We start from the raw sequence: 18705 nt of genomic DNA on the forward strand, positions 1-18705 counted from the left end.
CACCCTACCCCAACAAACCAATCTACATCTTCACACAAATCTCTTCTCTTCCTCACATTTCCTCCTTCATACACTATGCCTAGCTCTCACTCCCCAATCCTGTCCTCTTGGCCCTGTGCCACTGTATTCATTGCTGTCTGCTTGCCCCCTGACCTGTGTGTTCCATCCACACGTAACAAGAAAACTTCACTCACCCTACCCCAACAAACCAATCTACATCTTCACACAAATCTCTTCTCTTCCTCACATTTCCTCCTTCATACACTATGCCTAGCTCTCACCCCCCAATACTGTCCTCTTGGCCCTGTGCCACTGTATCATTGCTGTCTGCTTGCCCCCTGACCTGTGTGTTCCATCCACACGTAACAAGAAAACTTCACTCACCCTACCCCAACAAACCAATCTACATCTTCACACAAATCTCTTCTCTTCCTCACATTTCCTCCTTCATACACTATGCCTAGCTCTCACTCCCCAATCCTGTCCTCACAACCCTGTTCCTCATTGCTATTCAGTAGACCCCAACTCTCTATAGGGCTTTCCTATAAGTAGGTTATCTCCCTTGGCTAGGCGGCGCTCCATGTAGATAATTAAACTTCCTGAGGCTACCCACGCCATTGTTATTGTTTTACGTCTTATCATGGATATAAAGCAGCTTGATGATTCAGCTATCGAAGTACTTACTGTGCCTGAGTTAAAGAAATATTTAAGATTATATGGACAGTATGTTACTGGAAGAAAGGCGGACTTGACTGAAAGGTTGAAAGGAATAAAAATTCTGTCGATGAAGAATGTCAACAAAGTAAATTCATCGGACGATAAGTCTGAAGTATCGGACGATACTTCAGACAGGAATAAGCAGAAGCTTATATCTCCTCTCGGTGAAGTATTGCCTGATCTAAAGGTCTTTGTAAGTTGCCGAATTTCACAGATAATGACATAATTACCTCGTGCTACGGATGAAATCAAAGCAACAGTTAAGGAGTGGCATATTTTACCACGACAGACACGTACACAGCATCGAATACCACGATGTGAGTGAAAGCTGCTCTCACTGTATTGTCCGGTGTCTGGTAATCCCTTCGATACCGACATCAAACCAAAAAAAGAATCCTGACCACAGAGTGTGGGTAATTATGTCAAATGTCACTGGCAATGTGCATTCAGCTGATTGCAACTGTTAAAGCAAGTCACTGAGCATGCGTACATGTCATACGGGAGAGTTCCAATCAGGGGTGGATAACACCTTATAGGAAAGCCCTATATACCCAGGTTTTTCACCACTTACTCTCTCTCTCTCTTTAATCACACTTCCTTCGCAATATCCTGCCACTTATATTATGGCATTGGAACCTCAAGGGTATGCCTTGGCACTTGCCACCATCTATATCTCTCTCTTCCTTTATTCAACCATCCCATTTATATTCTGATCCCTGTTCCTTGTGACTATGCCCGGCATTTTGCCACCATCTCTATCTTGCTGTCACCCACTCCCTGTCTCCTTCTCTTGCATTTCCCTCAGGTTGGGTAACTGTGTATTTCCTTAGCAGTGGCACACCTGTTTCTGTCTTCATTCTTGATCTCTCTCTCTCTCTGGCCAGGTAACCTTGTACTTCTTCTACAGCAAGACACTTGTATCTGTCTCACTATAACCTTTCATCATCCAACACAAGATCACCTCCTCCAATTCACCTTTCCCTCTAGATAATTTTTTTTTTTTTTTGTCTTGCAAGTACTTGGTTATCCTGTCAGTGCAGGTGCCACTTAAAAGTACCCAGTCCACACTGTAAATTGTTTGGTGTTTGGAAGGACATCCAGTTGTAAAAACCTTGCCAAAATTGACCTCACCTGTATTTGTGTCACATAAAAAGCACTACTGACCTCACCTGTGCTCGTGCCATGTAAAAATCACTAAGTCCACTCTGCTGAGTGGTTGGTATTAGGAGGGGCATCCAGCTGTAAAAATGCTGCCAAAATGGTCACAGACGTCTGGTGCAGGATTCTGTCTGGATGGCTCTTGTGAAACTGTCCCACCCATGCTAAGCATGGAAGGTGGACATTAAATGATAATGATGATGATGAATGTATGCATTAGGCACACCTATACAAATTTTCTTTATAACTTTCAGAAGAATGAATATTTTTCAATGAAATTTCCTACGTATACCTTTTAGATGATGTAGATTCTGATTATATTGGAATTTGGGAAATAGAGGAGAACAGCTTCAGTTAATTCACATGAGTCAACTTTATTTCCTCATAACTTACAGAAAAATTGGAATTTTTTAATGAAATTTTCTTCAAATACCTTTCAGATGGTGTAAATTACAATTATATTGGAATTTAATGTGAAAAAAAAAAAGAAACAATCGGTAAGCATGCACATATACATGTGACATTCATCACATGTATGACCACATAATGGAGCGTGAAATTTCGAAAATTATGTCAATGTGTCAGTATTTTCGCATTAAATTGTGCTATAATCACAATTTACTTCGATTGAAAGGCATTTGCATAAAATTTCATTAGAAATAGCGATTTTTCTTAAAGTTGTGAAGGAACAAAGTCATGGTGATAGCACCCTTGTGTAGGTATGCCCTGTATGTATATATGTATAATAATAATAATAATAATAATAATTTGCTAATAGAAATTGAAAAAATGTGGCACCTCAAGGCGACTACCATACCAGTGATTGTAGGATCTCTAGGAATGATAAAAAAAGGTACAGAAACCTATTTGAAAATGATACCAGGCTTACCATCTCTACAGGAAGTGCAAAAAATCGTGCCAACTGGAACGGCTAATGTACTAAGAAGAGCATTATCGCTGTGAAAACAACATCCATTCATGATTTTTTTTTTTTTTTTTTCTGAAATACATGTTTTACCTATGAATTTGCGTGTGTAAATTGGGAATGCATACAACAAGTTTCTCTGCCCTAGGTGTACGGAAAACACTCGGCGAGAAATGGGAGAAAATTTGAAGAAAGAAGAAAAAAAAAACAACATAATAATGATAATAACAACAACAAGAGGAGGAGGAGGGGGAAAGAAAGAAGTACACACATGCGCGCATGCACACACACACACATACATCTAGCATCACAGTTATCCCACATTTGTATGTGTATAATGGTCATCTCCAAGTCTTACCAATTGAGCCGAATATAATTCGTGGAGATGTAAATTGGTTGAAACATGTTTATTTGTTTCATGAGTTTACTTTAAAGAAGATGCACCCAATTTTTGGTTACTTTCCCTTGTTTATCCTCAGAATTTAAGTAAAAAAAAACGCTCATTGCTTGGTTAATCGCAAGATTTAGGCACATTTAGTCTGCAGATCACATTTGTGTGTGTGTGTGTAAGTGCGTGTGTGTGTGTGTGTATGTGTGTGTTATGAATTTTTTTCTTTAACTTCTAATCTTCAAAAGGATGATAGGCAAAGTCGACCTCAACAAAATTTTCTCTTTTTTAAAAAATCAATCTGCTGAACTTGGCTACAAGCATACAAGGCCTGTGTATATATATATGTATATAAATATTTGTGCGTGCGTGTGAATGTGTGTGTGTGTGTGTGCGTGCGCGTGTGTGTATTTATGTATATTGGATTTCCTCACAGTTTCCATCTACCGAATTCACTCACAAGGCATGGGGCTATAGTAGAAAACACTTGCCCATCAATACCCCTACTGAAGCAGGATAGCCAAATTTCTTTTGATGCTGTCTATAAACTTTCCTGAGAACATTGGGAATTGAAATAGTATTTTAGACTAATAATATGATTGTTTATGGTTATCCTATTGGAGAAGAGCATGAAAAATCTCTGAAACTTACTCAGACATGTCTAAATGTCTGTCAAATACTGACTGAATTACCTGCATGTACCAACGTAGAGATGGAGCAACCACAGGGGTCATCCAGATTGTATCTAGGTAGAGCATTTGCTGGGATTAGAGGATAGAAAGAGTGAAGGGTGTCCACAGTTAGTGCAGATTGTCTACAACTGGTTGGTTACTCAGGCTACAAGTTTTTGGACTGCATTGTCAACTTAGCTAGGAATCATAGACAGGTGTTCAGTTACTTAAAGGTGGACTTTCATAGCATACAAAAGGAGCAGGGTGAGTCAACAACTGAGTCATGTAACAGATAAGAGGAATAATCACCAACAACCAGTGACGGGGTGCTACAAAGAGGCGATTATATCTTAATCAATAACATCTAGTAAAAAGCTGTAGTGACGTCATTTTGAGGGTCTCCAGCATGCATGCACAGGGTTGGAACCTTCCGGAAGGCCTGCCGAAAGGTCCCTGATGCGCATGAGCAGAAAACTAGCAGCAGCAGAGTTGTTTTGTATCACCAGACTCGAGATGCAGCTGCTGAACTTTGCAGACGTGTTCTCAGCAGCTATGTGTTTGCCTCTGCTGCTGACCATTATTTGACCAGCTCAGTATTTGACCAGCTTGGTATTTGACCAGCTCTGTGAAGCTGGAGTCCTGTGAAGAATGCCTTCATAAATTATGTTTAACACTGACTTTGCTGCTTCTACACCAGTCCTGGCTACTGATTGTCCCAAGGTGTAAATTTTTGTACATACAAAATAAAAGGATTGTTTTTATGTTCGGATGTTTTCTTGTTCTGATAATTTTCCTCTGACATTTATGTAAGGAATTGTGTGGCACCCTTCCAGTGCCAATCCTCTATATTCATCGTCTTACAGAGCTTTAGTTTTCAACATCTAGTAAAGTGCTTTAGTTTTCAACCTGTTATGTTGGTGTAATTATTTTATAGTCACTGGGCCTAAAATTAGGTCTAATATGTTAAGATTATCTATCACTGTTTCATTCAAAGCAGCAAATTATAACCATTATCAATAAAATATTCATCGATCATAAATGAAGTAACATGACACTCACATAAAGTATATGGTAATTAAGGTACAATATCATAGCTGGATACCTGTATAATAATATATATAACTTTTGGATAAACTGATCATGCTCTAAAGAAAAATATATTGATTTTCTTTTCACTGGATTGAGTACGTTTTATAATTGGTGGGCAAGTAACTGAGAGTGCGGTTTCCTGGAATGGCTGTATGGTTAAGAAGCCTGCTTCCAAATCATGTTGTCTTGGGTTCACTTCTTCAATGAAACCTTGTGACTGGATTTCGTAAATGGAAACTGATAGAAGCCAGTGATGTTTATATATGCTTTTAATTATTTGAATTATTCCTCTGAAGAAGGGGCTGGTTTCTAACAAAGATACGAAGTCCCATGATTGGAATGTAGATAAAAACAATGTTACATTGTAAAACTGAGGAAAGTCTTGCATAGTTCTACTGTTCCACTTACAGATTGTATTTGTTATGTGTGAGTTGGTTGATTTCTTATTCTGAAAACCCTAGCTTATCCAGATTGTCACAAAATCAAGTGCACTAATTATTATTGGTATAAACGTGAATTTATAATCTGGATATAGAAGCTGGAGGTTTTGAAGCAGTTGTCCATAGTTATCCTGTTTCTCTTTCGTTTCCAAAGATATATTCACATCAGCAACACAGCTGATCTCTATGAGAGTATATACTTTATCTTGTCTGTCCCAAACAACAGTGTCTGGCCTGTTATGTTTACATTTGACAGCTTACAAGATGAATAGAAGAGTACTGAAGATTGAGGACTGAGGACTGAACGTTGATGGATTCCTACCTTCATGCTAAATTCATCACATTAAGATGAAAGACTGTGATGGCTGGCATGGCAAGACAAGGGGCCATGGCATGTGATATAGTAAAATGAAAGACTGTGGCAAGTGGCATGGTGAGATGAAATACTGTTGTGAGTAGAATAGGGAGAAGGATGGTGGCAGGGGTTATGCAGAGATGAAGGACTGTAGAGGTTACTGCAGACTATCTGTCTCAGTGGTCAGTAATTTTAAATAGGAACTGATATAGAATAGAGAAAGAACTCTTATGTCCCCCTGCTAAGAACTCTTAAGAATAGAGACAGATGACTCTTAAAAATAGAGATACCCTTAAGTCCTTCTGCATAGGATTCTTATAAACAGAGAGATAAGTCCTTCTGCATAGGACTCTAAAAGAACAGAGAGAGGCTCTTAACTCCTGCAAGATAAAATGTATTCATTACACTCTGTAAAGTGGTTGGTGATAGGAAGAGAATGCTCTTCCTATAATGCTAAAAACTAGAACACAAGAGTGAAGTGTAGACACCACAAGCTACCATGCAGATGCAGAGCAGTAATTCCAAATAAGGACTGATACTCACATGTACAAGGGACGACTTTTCAATGTCATTGATACAAGAACATGCATCTAGGTTCACACAGTAAAACATACACAACAAAAAAAGTTGGACGGTTTTTTTCTCTGTTGCTTAGAGTGATAACAAATGATGCAGACCACAATGAGTGACAAAATCCATCCAACACAGGAGGAGAACGACAATGACATCTGGTCCATTGCTCTGTTCTTTCATCCTCCTTGCCTACTGAAAACTGAACTTTAAATAGACAAGGTTGAAAGTAAATAGTCTGCTGACTGGTCTGTCTTACAGCTGTTTCTTCATCCACTTTCTAACCTTCGGTAGTTTCTCTCTCTATTTCAATTACTCACTTATGCATGCACACACATACAAACATACACACACACACACACACACACATACATACACTTCTATATATATATCCAGAACTGTAAGGACAGTCTGAAAACTTGACTGTTGAGAGAAGGCCGCAAACGACCCATCCTTGTTTTTTCCTGTCTGCCTTTTGTTCCATTAATATATATATATATATATATATATATATTCTTTTATTCTTTTACACGTTTCAGTCATTTCACTGTGGCCATGCTGGAGCACTGCCTTAACTCTTTCTATACCAACCCCGCTGAAACCACCTCTGTCTCTGTATAGTACAAATGTCTTGCTTTCCTATGTTTTGAATTAAAATCTTCCACCAAACCTTAGTCACAATTTATGTTCCTAGTGGTGGAGTTTCCTCACTACCCACTAACCTCGATGACCTTAAACATTGAATAACATCAGTGATCAACTCAGTGGATCGTGATATGTTGATATGCATCTGGGAGGAATTCTCTTATTGCATTGATGGTGGCCACATTGAACACTTGTAAGACAAGAAGTGAAAGTTGAATGTGAGTAAATACTTGTGACTTAGCTGGGGTTTTCTATTGCTTTTCCTTATTAAAAATATTGCGTAATGAAATTGGTTCATTCTTTTTGAATAACCCGGTATATATGTGTGGAGGCACGTGGCTTAGTGGTTAGGGTGTCAGCATCATGATTGTGAGATTGTGGTTTCGATTCCTGGACCGAGTGACACGTTGTGTTCTTGAGCAAAACTCTTCATTTCATGTTGCTCCACTCCACTCAGCTGGCAAGAATGAGTAACGCTGCGATGGACTGGCATCCCGTCCAGCTGGGGAACACATACGCCATTGAAAGCGGGCCAATGAGCCTGGCTAGGCTTTAAAAGAATGCATTTATTTTTATTCTGTATATATACAGAAAAAAATTTATTTTATTCTCAACTGTGTGATAATGCTAATAAATAGAATTATCAGGATAAATTATTCATACATTGCAGAAAAATACATTACTGGCCAGCCATGAGACATGAACTCACATCCCTGTGATTACGCATCAAGTGCTTTACCATTAAGCTAAACTGCCCAGTAACGAATTCTTCTGCTATTTTAGAACTTATAAATTTAACTTCATAAGAAGCTAACGTTAAATTCAACTTATGATGAAAGTAAAGAAAGTTTGTTTTAGAAGCATTGAGTTGTATTGAAAGATACAGAAATAAATTTATTTTATTCTCAAACATGTGATAATGTTAATAAATAGTGAGATCAGGATAAATTATCCATACATTGCAGAAAAATACGTTATCAGCCAGCCATGACACTGTATATATATATATATATATATATATATATATATATATATATATATATATACATACATATGATGCGATTCTTTCAGTTTCTGTCTACCAAATCCATTCACAAGGCTTTGGTTGGCCTGAGACTATAGCGCCCAAGGCGCTATGCAGTGACTGATCCCAGAACCATGTGGTTGGGAAGCAAGCTTCTTACCACACAGCCACACCTGCACCTATGACAACATATGTAAAAATATGTATGGGCAGGAAACACAGACGGGGTCGGGGACGTGGGTATACTTCTTGCAGAGAAATGGGTGGATAAGGTAATCAAGGTGGTTAGAGTATGCGATAGAATACTTAAGATTAGATTAGTCCTACACCATGGTTTAGCAACCATTATCTCGGCCTATGCCCCTCAGCCCGGGCTACCCGACGGACAGAAAGACCAATTTTATGACACCCTTCTGCAGACTACCTCATCGACGAATGACAGGGACCTTCTCTTTGTGGCTGGTGACTTCAATGGACATGTTGGACAACATTCAGGGGGCTTCTATGGCGTACATGGAGGCTATGGTTTTGGTTCCCGCAATGAGGAGGGAACCAGGCTGCTGGAGTTCTGTGATGCAAATGACCTTATGATCTGCAATACTAACTTCAGGAAACCTGCCAGTCAACTAGTCACCTACCGTTCTGGCAGGCACACAAGCCAAATTGACTACATCCTCGCCAGGAAAAGGGAAAGACGGCTGCTCAGAAATGCCAAAACATTCCCAGGCGAAGAATGTACCCCACAACATAGACTAGTAGTTAGTGACTTTAGGATCAGAGCTAAGTGGCTGCCCAGAAGACGACCAGCTTGGAGGAGAAGGGTATGGAAGCTCAAAGATCCTGCAAATGGACAGAGATTTAGAGACCTACTACTCGAAATCTTTGACGAAATAGAGGGGGATGTAGCTTCACACAATGTAGAGGACAACTATACGTTTCTACGGGACAACCTGCTGAGGGCCACCGACGAGATCTGTGGTTGGTGCAAGGTCCCTTCTCGACCCAAAATAACGTGGTGGTGGAACAAGGAGGTAGACAGGGCTATTAGACAAAAGAAACAGGTTTGGAAGGACTGGAAGAACGGTGGTAGCAGGGAATTGTACCAATCTGCCAGAAGGGAAGCTAGGCGACAGGTTTATTTAGCCAGAGGGGAGGCAGATAAGAAAAGATTTGCCAATGTTCTGCGCCGTGAGGACCAAAGACTTGAGGTATTTTGTGTCGCAAGACAGTGTAGGAGAGAGAATAGTGATGTAGTAGGAGAGAAATGTGTTCGCATGGATGATGGTACGCTTGCTCTAAATGAGGCTGCAAAGAAAGAGGTCTGGAGATGCCACTACGATAGATTGCTTAATAAAGAGAATGAATGGGAGAAAGAGAGTCTGCCGTGTGTTGACCCAACAGAGGGACCAGCTATCCGAGTTGATAGTACCAGGGTAGATAAAGCAATTAAGAGTATGAAGACCGGGAAAGCCCCCGGCCCATCAGGAATCACTGCAGAGATGCTCAAAATATCTGGCAGTGTTGGCTATAGCCTAGTCACCCGTATTACGAACCAGGTGATACACAAAGGAGTCATACCTAATGACTGGTGTAGCAGCACCATAATCAACTGCTACAAAGGTAAAGGTGACGCTTTAGATACAAATAATTACAAAGGTATCAAGCTTTTAGATCGGGTAATGAAAGTCACGGAGAGGGTCATAGCTCAACTGCTTAAGAGCGAGTCAGCTTAGATGAGATGCAGTTTGGGTTTGTGCCTGGGAAAAGCACCACTGATGCTATATTTCTGGTAAGGCAGCTTCAGGAGAAATACCTAGCCAAGGATAAACCTCTGTTCCTGGCTTTCGTTGATATGGAGAAAGCCTTTGACAGGGTCCCCCGATCTCTCATCTGGTGGTCAATGAGGAAATTAGGGATAGAAGAATGGTTAGTGAGAGCTGTGCAAGCCATGTACAGAAACTCTGTCAGTAAGATGAGGATTGGCAGAGAGTACAGTGAAGAATTCCGGGTGGAGGTAGGGGTCCACCAAGGTTCTGTCCTCAGCCCCCTTCTATTTATCATAGTTCTCCAGGCTATAACAGAGGAATTCAAGACAGGATGCCCCTGGGAGCTCCTCTATGCTAATGACCTTGCACTAATTGCTGAGTCACTATCACAATTAGAGGAGAAGTTTCAGGTATGGAAGCAAAGACTAGAATCGAAGGGCCTTAGAGTCAACCTAGCTAAAACCAAAGTCCTCATAAGTAGGAAGGCAGACAAAACACAAACCCCTTCAGGTAGATGGCCCTGCTCGATCTGTAGAAAAGGAGTGGGAAGTAACTCTATAAGATGCACCCAGTGCAAGCTATGGACACATAAGAGGTGCAGCAATATCAAAGGAATGTTAACTAGGAAGTTAGTTTTTGTTTGCAGCAGATGTTCTGGAGCTATAAATACTGGAAATGTGCAGAAAACAACTTCTGCCACACTCCAGGGAGAAAAACTAGAAGTGGTTGATAGCTTCCGCTATCTTGGTGACCAAATTAGCAGTGGAGGTGGGTGCGCTGAAAGCGTAGCTGCTAGAATTAGAATAGCCTGGGCAAAGTTCAGAGAGCTCTTACCTCTGCTGGCGACAAAGGGTCTCTCTCTCAGAGTAAAAGGCAGATTGTATGACGCATGTGTACGAACAGCCATGCTTCATGGCAGTGAAACATGGGCCGTGACTGCTGAGGACATGCGTAGGCTCGCAAGGAATGAAGCCAGTATGCTCCGATGGATGTGTAATGTCAGTGTGCATACTAGACAGAGTGTCAGTACCTTGAGAGAAAAGTTGAACTTACGAAGCATCAGCTGTAGTGTGCAAGAGAGACGACTGCGCTGGTATGGTCATGTAGCGAGAATGGATGAGGATAGCTGTGTGAAAAAGTGCCACACCTTAGCAGTTGAGGGAACCTGTGGAAGAGGTAGGCCCAGGAAGACCTGGGATGAGGTGGTAAGGCACGATCTTCGAACATTGGGCCTCACCAAGGCGATAACTTCTGACCGAGACCTTTGGAAATATACTGTGCGTGAGAAGACCCGGCAAGCCAAGTGAGACCTAAATCTAAGGCCCAGCCAGCCCACTTATGCATACCTTCCTTCCTTCATTGGACACTAAATTCCACTTGTGAAGACCTGTTGAGGCAAGTGAAATCGAAATCGAGTTAAATTAAAATTGGACACTAAATCCCACTTGCGAAGACCTGTTGAGGCAAGTGAAATAGAAATAGATTGTTGCCGTGCCCCTGAACTGGCTTTGTGCGGGGCCGTCATGGGAGTTTCGAGCGAGATCATTGCCAGTGCTCCTGGACTGGCGCATGTGCAGGCAACACATGAAGTCTTTCGAGCGGGATCGTTTGCCAGTGCCCCCGGACTGGCTCATGTGCGGGCGACACATGAAGTCTTTCGAGCGGGATCGTTGCCAGTTCCCCTGGACTGGCTCATGTGCGGGCGACACATGATATCTTTCGTGCGAGATCGTTGCCAGTGCCCCAGGACCGGCTCTTGTGCGGGTGACACATGAGGTTTTTTCGAGCGAGATCGTAGCCGGTGCCCCTGGACTGGCTCATGTGCGGGCGACACATGATGACTTTCGAGCGAGATCGTTGCCAGTGCCCCTGGACTGGCTCTTGTGCAGGTGACACATGAAATCTTTCGAGCGGGATCGTTGCCAGTGCCCTTGGACTGGCTCATGTGCGGGCGATACATGAAATCTTTCGAGCGGGATCGATGCCGGTGCCCCTGGACTGGCTCGTGCGGGCGACACATGAAATGTTTCGAGCGGGATCGTTGCCAGTGCCCCTGGACTGGCTCATGTGCGGACGACACATGAAATGTTTCGAGCGGGATCGTTGCCAGTGCCCCTGGACTGGCTCATGTGCGGACGGCACATGAAATCTTTCGAGTGGGATCGTTTCCAGTGCCCCTGGACTGGCTCATGTGCGGGCGACACATGATATCTTTCGAGCGGGATCGTTGCCAGTGCCCCTGGACTGGCTCATGTGCGGGCGACACATGAAATCTTTTGTGCGAGATCGTTGCCAGTGCCCCTGGACTGGCTCTTGTGCGGGTGACACATGAAATGTTTTGAGCGGGACGGGATCGTTGCCAGTGCCCCTGGACTGGCTCTTGTTCGGGTGACACATGAAATGTTTTGAGCGGGACGGGATCGTTGCCAGTGACCCTGGATTGGCTCTTGTGTGGGGTTGTTGTAGGATTTTCGAGCGAGATCGTTGCCAGTGCCCCTGGACTGGCTTTTGTGCGGGTGACACATGAGGTTTCTCGAGCGAGATGAGCGTGGCCGTTGCCAGTACCGCCTGACTGGCCTTCGTGCGGGTGACACGTAAAAGCACCCACTACACTCTCTGAGTGGTTGACGTTAGGAAGGGCATCCAGCTGTGGAAACACTGCCAAATCAGATTGGAGCCTGGTGTAGCCATCTGGTTTCACCAGTCCTCAGTCAAATCGTCCAACCCATGCTAGCATGGAAAGCGGACGTTAAACGACGACGACGATATATATGTGTTGTGCGTGAGAAGACCCAGCAAGCCAAGTGAGTTCGTTGCCAGTGCCCCTGGACTGGCTCTTGTGCGGGTGGCACATAAGATGCACCATTTTGAGCGTGACCGTTGCCAGTGCCGCCTGACTGGCCTTCGTAGGGTTTTCGAGCGAGATCGTTGCCAGTGCCCCTGGACTGGCTTTTGTGCGTGTGGCACATAAAAGACACCATTTCGAGCGTGGCCGTTGCCAGTACCGCCTGACTGGCCTTCGTGCGGGTGACACGTAAAAGCACCCACTACACTCTCTGAGTGGTTGGCGTTAGGAAGGGTATCCAGCTGTAGAAACTCTGCCAAATTAGAGTGGAGCCTGGTGTTGCCATCCGGTTTCACCAGTCCTCAGTCAAATCGTCCAACCCATGCTAGCATGGAAAGCGGACGTTAAACGATGATGATGATGATGATGATGATACACCTCATTATAAACAAGCACAATTATGAAACAATCAATAACTTGAGAACTCTAGAAAAGACAATTGCCAAATTAACTGCCATGGTTGAGATAACTGACAGCTATCTGATATATCGACAAAATATAAAGAAAGGTAAATACTTTAACAGCATAAATTTAGTGAATAGGATCGATTTTTAAGTTATTGACAATCAGAACCTAACATCTTGTATTAAAAAAATTAATTAAATATAAAATTCATATAATACCAGTTTGTATAATACCAGTGAGAAATAACATGCACCATGCTTTCACAAATTATTCTAGGTACTTATGTAGTCATGTGCCAAAATTATCTTTCCTAATGTCCACATTTTCATGCTAGCATGGGTCAGACGGAATTTGTTGAGGCAGATTTTCTATGGCCAGATGGCCTTCCTGTCAAAAAACTCCACTCATTTTCCAGTAAGGTTATATTTCATCATGGGAGGCGCAATGGCCCAGTGGTTAGGGCAGCAGACTTGTGGTCGTAGAATCGCGGTTTCGATTCCCAGATCGGGCATTGTGAGTGTTTATTGAGCGAAAACACCTAAAGCTCCACGAGGCTCCGGCAGGGAGTGGTGGAAAACCCTGCTGTACACTTTCACCACAACTTTCTCTCACTCTTACTTCCTGTTTCTGTTGCACCTGTAATTCAAAGAGCCAGCCTTGTCACACTGTGTCACGCTGAATATCCCCGAGAACTACGTTAAGGGTACACGTGTCTGTGGAGTGCTCGGCCACTTGCATGTTAATTTCACGAGCAGGCTGTTCCGTTGATTGGATCAACTGGAACCCTCGACGTCGTAAGCGACGGAGTGCCAACAACAATATTTCATCATGGCATGACATATTTTTCACAGGGGATTAGAAACAAGCAGCTTGTTTTTGCAACCATTGAACAATGATGAGATAAGCACACACACACACACAATATGAGAATCCCACCAGTACCGCCACTAGGTGATGAAGATAATGAAGACAACGACCACCACTGCTACCACTGCTGCCACCACCACCATTACCTGTACATGTTGTTCCACTTTTTAGCTATTACTCTGTCCACTATTTATCTTAAAACAACTCTCATCTGGTGCACACATGCATATATTGTCCTCAAAATAGGTCTCTTACACATCTTTCTCGGGAGACCTGATAACCTGGTAACATTTAGCTGAAGCAGATAATAATAACTGTAATGATGATGATGATGATGATGAGGAGGAGGAGGATGAAGATGGTAGTGGTGGTGGTTGTCGTGGTGGTGATGGCGGTGGTGATAGTGGATATGGTGGTGGTGGGGGATGTGGTGGTGGTTGTGGTTGTAGTGGTGGTGGTGGTGGTGGTGGTGGTGGTGGTGATGTTGATGACGATGATGACGACGACAACGATGACAACGACGACGACGACGACGACGACGACGACGACACTGATGATAATGATGATGATATAGCATATTTATAGGGAGAAAACTGCCAGGATGGTGAGTAATTAAACTGGTAAGGTTCTTCTCGTTAGACGTATCTCATTCCGAAAACACATTTTGGAATTTGTCACTTCTCTCATATTTCATTTTCAATGTCCATATCATGAATAAACCATTTTTGCGACCTTTACTGATGAATAACAAACAACAAACCAATGAGGCAGGCTTCTGCTACTTGACTTGCTGGAAATAGAAGCCAAATCTCCCTCATATCATGCTCCGTTGTCTTATCTTTTATTTTTTATCCTGTTTCAGTTATAAGACTGTGGTTATGCTTTGGCACCACCTTGAAAGTCTTAACTGAACAAGTCCACCCCACAACTTATTCTATTGGTCTCTTTTGATTTTTCTTTTAGTTGCCATATGGCAACTTTGGATTTCAAGAGATAGGTTTTACTAGAAAACAAGTGTAATGCCTGGTCGTGTTATTGACCTTTTACGTTTATATAGATATGTGGAATGTGTTGTAAGTTGCATATATATAATGAGGCCTACTACCCAGGGGCAGGCTGAGTTTGTTGTAATTCCCCACCTTACAACAATACCATTTGACTCTATTGTTCCTGATCCTTGTCACGTAACAATCAAAGTTTGTTTTTGTGTCCTTCGTGTCATTATATTTACTTGTGTAATTATTTACTTGATAATGATGCATTGACTTCAAAGAAGAACACAAACTCGCTACACAACAGAAGAGGTTCTTCAATATATGGTGACGAATACTCAGATATAACTGATTCAGATGAAGATGATACACCTGATATCACAGAGCAGATTTCTACTTGTGAGGTGATGGAGATGAGCAGAATGTGATTGGTGAAGATGTAGAGTTCTATATTTAAGAGATGAGGAATTATTTACATTATTTACATTATTTACATTTGACGGATATTTGTCCTCATCTTGTTTGTTGTTAACACATATGGCGTAGTGGTTAAGAGCGCGGGCTACTAACCCCAAGATTCCGAGTTCGATTCACGGCAGCGACCTGATTAATAATAGTAATAATAATAATAATATAATAATAGTAACATCGTTAGGAATGAGAACCCAGGTTCGAAATTTCCCCAAGACACCTGACGAAGGCTGGAGGATATATCAGCTGAAACGTTGTGTTAACAACAAACAAGATGAGGACGAATATCCGTCAAATGTAAATAATGTAAATAATGTGAAGATGTAGAGGTTATGAATTTTGACAACTGTTCTATTTTACAGTCAGATTCACAAATTGCTGGTCCCAGTACTGCAAACAAACCAGTCTCTAATAATCTTCTCAGTGGTATCTGTGTAACTCATCAATGTCAATCAGCTGTTTCACTGGTCTCCAAAAATACTTCTTGCTCCATTGATAATACAGATTCAAAGTCAACTGAGATACCCGAATCTGAGTCTTCCAAATCACATAGCGATTCAGATGTTGATGATATGATCATAGAAGATTCACTGCAAAACCATAAATTCCATTGGCAGAATATGAAACTACCAAAATGAACCTCAGAATTTCAAGGAGAGCTATTTTCTTTGCCACCAGATGATTTTGATGAGCTTTTACCATACAATTTGTTCTCCCAATTCTGGTCTGACAATATAACAGAGCTTCTTGTAGCAAAAAACAAACTGATACAGCGTGCTGAAAAACGGTAAGTCTTTGAATACCAATTTTGCGGAGATCAAGCAATTTCTTGGCATTCATATGATGATGGGCATCATTTGCACGCCTGCTTATATCTATTACTGGTCCAACGAAACATGTGTTAATGTCATAGCTGATACAATGTCCAAGAACAAGTTCAAGACATTGCATGGCTGTTTACATATTGTTGACAACACCCTTCAAGACCAAAATAAATCAGACAAGTTATTCAAGGTCCATTCACTTTTAGAAATAGTTCGAGAAAACTGTTTGAAAGTCAAACAAGAGGAAGTCATGTCCATAGATGAGCAAATTATTCCTGCCAAAACTAAAAGGAGCAGCATTCGTCAATATAATCCCCAAAAATTGTAAAATGGGGCTTCAAGATGTTTGTCCAAGCAAGAATTAGTGGAATTATGTATGATTTTTTTTTTCTCATACAGTGGAAAAGGTAGTGCAGGTGCCAAAAGTTGTTCGTCAGAGGGATCTGTTTTGCAATTAATCAAGGTTGTGGTAATTAGGAACAGATGAGAGCATTTCTGTTCCATTCAGCTCCAAAGTTGCCATGTTGCAACTAAAAACATCTTGATACCTGGATAACTGAGGCAAAAACTTTTGCAGGATTTTGATAAATTTGTCTAATAGATATTTTGGTACAAAGAAAAAAATTTCTCACCAACTCCTTCTAAGGGTGGACTGCAAAGAGTTAAGAAAGCTAGTGAGTCACTTTTACATTTTGCACTGCACTCAATTTGTTCATTAGCTTTCATCTTTTTAAATATTCTTCTGACTGTAAATAGAAAATACTTCGTTATCTGATAACGCAAATTTTAAAGAAATTAATTCTTCTGTTTCTTAAAAAAAATTTTTTTTTACTATTTTTTACTCTTATTTTTGAATCACTTATATTCTACAGGGGCCTAGTATTGAAGGGTTTAGTTGAAGAAATTGACTCCAGTAAATCTGGTATTTATTCTATTGGATTCCATTTGCTGAAATGCTATGTTACAGGGATGGAAACAAACCAACACTGGTTTTTAAAACAAAATTAAGTACTCGCAGCAACTTGTTTGACTAAACCCTTTGAAGCACTTCCCAGCATGAATGCAATCCCCTTTCTGAGAGAAGTAAAAGCCACACACATGCACACACACATACACACTCACACATATACACACACACACATGCACTTATGCATACACACATGTACACATGCATGCACCCACCCACCACCCTACACACACGAAATTATGCGAGAATCAATAACTTAAACAGTAATTTCAAAAGTAACTGCTGTGGTTGAGATGATTGATGGCCATTTAATTATATTGACAAAAAATAAAGAGCAGAAAATTTTCTAAGGGAGAATAAATATGGATAGAAGCAATTCCTAAGTTATTTACAATCAAAAGCTAACATCTTGTATTAAAAAATAAATAGAATATAAAATATAGTTGTGTAGATACGAAGCTTGCTTCCCAAGTACATGGGTTTTGGTTTCAGTTCCACTGCATAGCACTTTTGGCATTTAAGTTCCACTCGTGAATTTGGCAACTGCACTGCAAAACACCTGCCATGTATATATTTTATATATATATATATATATATATATATATATATATATATATTTAATTATATATAAAGGGCATTAACTGTGTATTAATGCCTCATGCTATTGAGGGACTAAATAAATAAAAAAACTACCAAAAATAAGCAACATATTTACTGAAAGCGAGGGAATGCAGCTTTTCAAAATTTATCTCTTGAAAAGCTGCATTCCCTCGCTTTCAGTAAATATGTTGCTTATTTTTAGTAGTTTTTTTACTTATTTAGTCCCTCGATAGCGTGAGGCATTAATACACAGTTAATGCCCTTTATATATAATTAAATATATCTATGAAGAAACGATGAATTTTTTCATTATGAAATTTTTTGTTATTTTTTCATTATGAGGTTTTTTCACGCTGACTACTTGATAAATTCTTATAAAGAATTTATCCTATATTATATATATATATATATATATATATATATGTATGTATGTACACACACACACACACACACACACACACACACATACATGCATATATGGGTACAGGACGTCACGAACAGTAAATAACATGAAATACAAAAGCAAGTGAGTTCAATACGCAAGCAACGAGAGAAATAAATGGAAAACAGGACAAGTAACATAAAGAACGACCCTTCATCAGTTGTCGGCTGTCTATCTACTCCCCATTTCAAGCATTGAACGACAATATGAGCCTTTGAAGACAGTTGCTCCCATAAGTACCAAAATGAAATTTGGGATTTATGGAGGGTCAAAGTTGGGAACAAAGAGTTACTAATAGTTTCATGCTATTATGATACTTGAACAGGCGTATTTATAAAATACGCCATGTATCTTAAAGCAATCTTTCAGGCTCTTTTTATGTGTTATATATAATTTTTAAATACAAGGTGCAGCCTTCTGGCTCACCAGCCCTCATTCAAACTGTCCAACCCAAGCTGGCATGGAAAGCGGATGTTAAATGACGATGATGATGATGATGATGAAGGATACTGGTCAGTGAGGAAATAAGAAAAAATGTGGGAAA

Source organism: Octopus bimaculoides, chromosome 11 (genome assembly GCF_046866305.1).
Source record: "Octopus bimaculoides isolate indiv1 chromosome 11, ASM4686630v1, whole genome shotgun sequence".
Lineage (NCBI taxonomy): Eukaryota > Metazoa > Mollusca > Cephalopoda > Octopoda > Octopodidae > Octopus > Octopus bimaculoides.